The sequence below is a fragment of the Pyrus communis genome, chromosome 17, assembly GCF_041283825.1.
Source record: "Pyrus communis isolate YQ-2024b chromosome 17, ASM4128382v1, whole genome shotgun sequence".
NCBI classification, from domain to species: domain Eukaryota; kingdom Viridiplantae; phylum Streptophyta; class Magnoliopsida; order Rosales; family Rosaceae; genus Pyrus; species Pyrus communis.
In genome coordinates, this window is record NC_142581.1 from 9,850,035 (window position 1) to 9,851,913 (window position 1,879).

At 38.5% G+C, this 1,879-nt stretch overlaps 1 long non-coding RNA gene across 1 annotated transcript; it reads right to left on the reverse strand.

Moving 5' to 3' along the window:
- Positions 1–506: 506 nt before the first annotated feature.
- LOC148689431 (uncharacterized) lies at positions 507–1,450 on the reverse strand. Its single transcript, XR_015958109.1, has 2 exons — positions 1,004–1,450; positions 507–901 (listed from the first exon to the last, which is right to left on the reverse strand). It is a non-coding gene; the product is annotated as an uncharacterized LOC148689431 (long non-coding RNA).
- Positions 1,451–1,879: the final 429 nt, after the last annotated feature.

Sequence of the window (1,879 nt, forward strand, 5' to 3'; positions counted from 1 at the left end):
ACAAATCAAAATTTTCGGGAATCCCAATTTCAATACCGATTCCAAACCAAATTTTCGGAAATCCCGAAATAGTTTCGGGATTTGGGGACAAATCGGGAATCCCGAAATGGTTTTGGGTTTTTGGACAAAAAGCCAATATTGGGCCGTGCCCAGAATCTGTCCGCCCAGTAATGAACCTACCTATCAGTCCAATTGAGTGTAGTGAATGTGACAGCCCATATGGGCTTAACTTGATTCGACAAAAAATAATTTTGGGTTGCACGGTACCAAGTGATATGCCCAAATGTGCCTAGTTTGGTGATTGTAGCTCTAGGATTAAATGAACATATGAGCAGCAATAGTGAAGTAGAACATGTCAAAAGCAATTTGCCAATCTGCCTAATCTGTGTACAAATGTACCTATTCAAAAGCAATCTGCCAATTTGTGCACAATAGCATGATAGCATTTGCCTATTCAATTTTTACTACACATGCATGGAATAAAAATAAATTAAGTACCAAATCCAAAAGCAAAAATATTAGTTACAAGCCAAGGTTTTAAAATAAATAAAGTAACAAACCCAAAAGCAAAAAAATTAGTTACAAGCCAAAGTTTCAATAATTAAGTTACAAACCAAAAGCAAAAAAACAAAGCTTAAAGTTTATAGAGATTGTTGGCCTCTTCGGGCCCTTCGACCCCTTGATATTGTTGATACTTGTGGTTGCTCCCTTCTTGTTGGTACTTGTACTCTTCCCCTTGATGTTGATGGTTAAGCCCTTCCCCTTACAATGGGTGGTCGTGGTCGTGGACGTAGTGATTGATTTTGACGTTGTTGAACTTGAACTTGAGGTGGTCGAGGAGGTGGAGGTGGCATTTCATTTTCTTGTGCTGTATTCTCCTCACCTTCCAAATTAGCCATGCCTAAAACAATAAACCACAAATCATTTACATTGAATTATAGTCTAATAGATAAAGATAATAAATACTAAGAAAATAAAAGAGGAAATTAAATTGTTTACTTACTTCTTTCTAAGCGTTCAAGCTCTTTGTAGAAATGGAATTCGTCAAATGTAGGCTTCTTGTAGAAACAAAATTCCTTTCCTCTAAGCCAATCACTAGTACACACTAAAGCCTCAACCGTTTTAGGTGTTAAGGAAGTTCTAAAAGGATCAACAACTCTCCCACCAAGACTAAAGACATTATCACTAGCAACGGTGCTACTAGGAAGGGCCAATACATCATTAGCAACTTTACTAAGAGTTGGATATTGAGCACAATTTCCTTTCCACCAATCCAAAAGATTGAAACCCTCATATGTTAGGCTTTGATGTGGATCATTGAAGTACATATCCACTTCATTGGCTATCTCATTTTGTTGTGCCTCTGCTTTCTTTCGTTGGATCTTCTTTGTCATACTTGAAGCAACATCAATATCTTTGATCACAACCCCACCCCCCCCCCCCCCCCCCCCCCCCAAACATCATCTAGTACAACAACACTTGATCTTTGCTCCACATTTGAGGTAGCACTACTACTAGTACTACTACTACTAAGGACCACTCCCTCCTTATATGCATTATACAACTCGGTTACATAATCTTTAACCCTTACTTTCTCCTCCCTTATTTTGTCCCATCCATAGCCAAGATCTTCTAGATTTGTCTCCAACATATCAAATTTGTACCTCGGGTCGAGTACTTGGGCTACAAAGAGAATAAGATTCAACTTTTCAATGTGACCCTAGTATTTGTCAAACTTGAGCCTCATTGAGGTAGCCACACTTTGCAAAGTGGCATTAGAGGCGTTTAAAATTTGTTCTTGTATCTCCACTTGCAAAGCAATCACCATGCTAAGTATTAAGTGTGACGTTGGAGTAAGGGTTGCACTCAATGTTAAGGT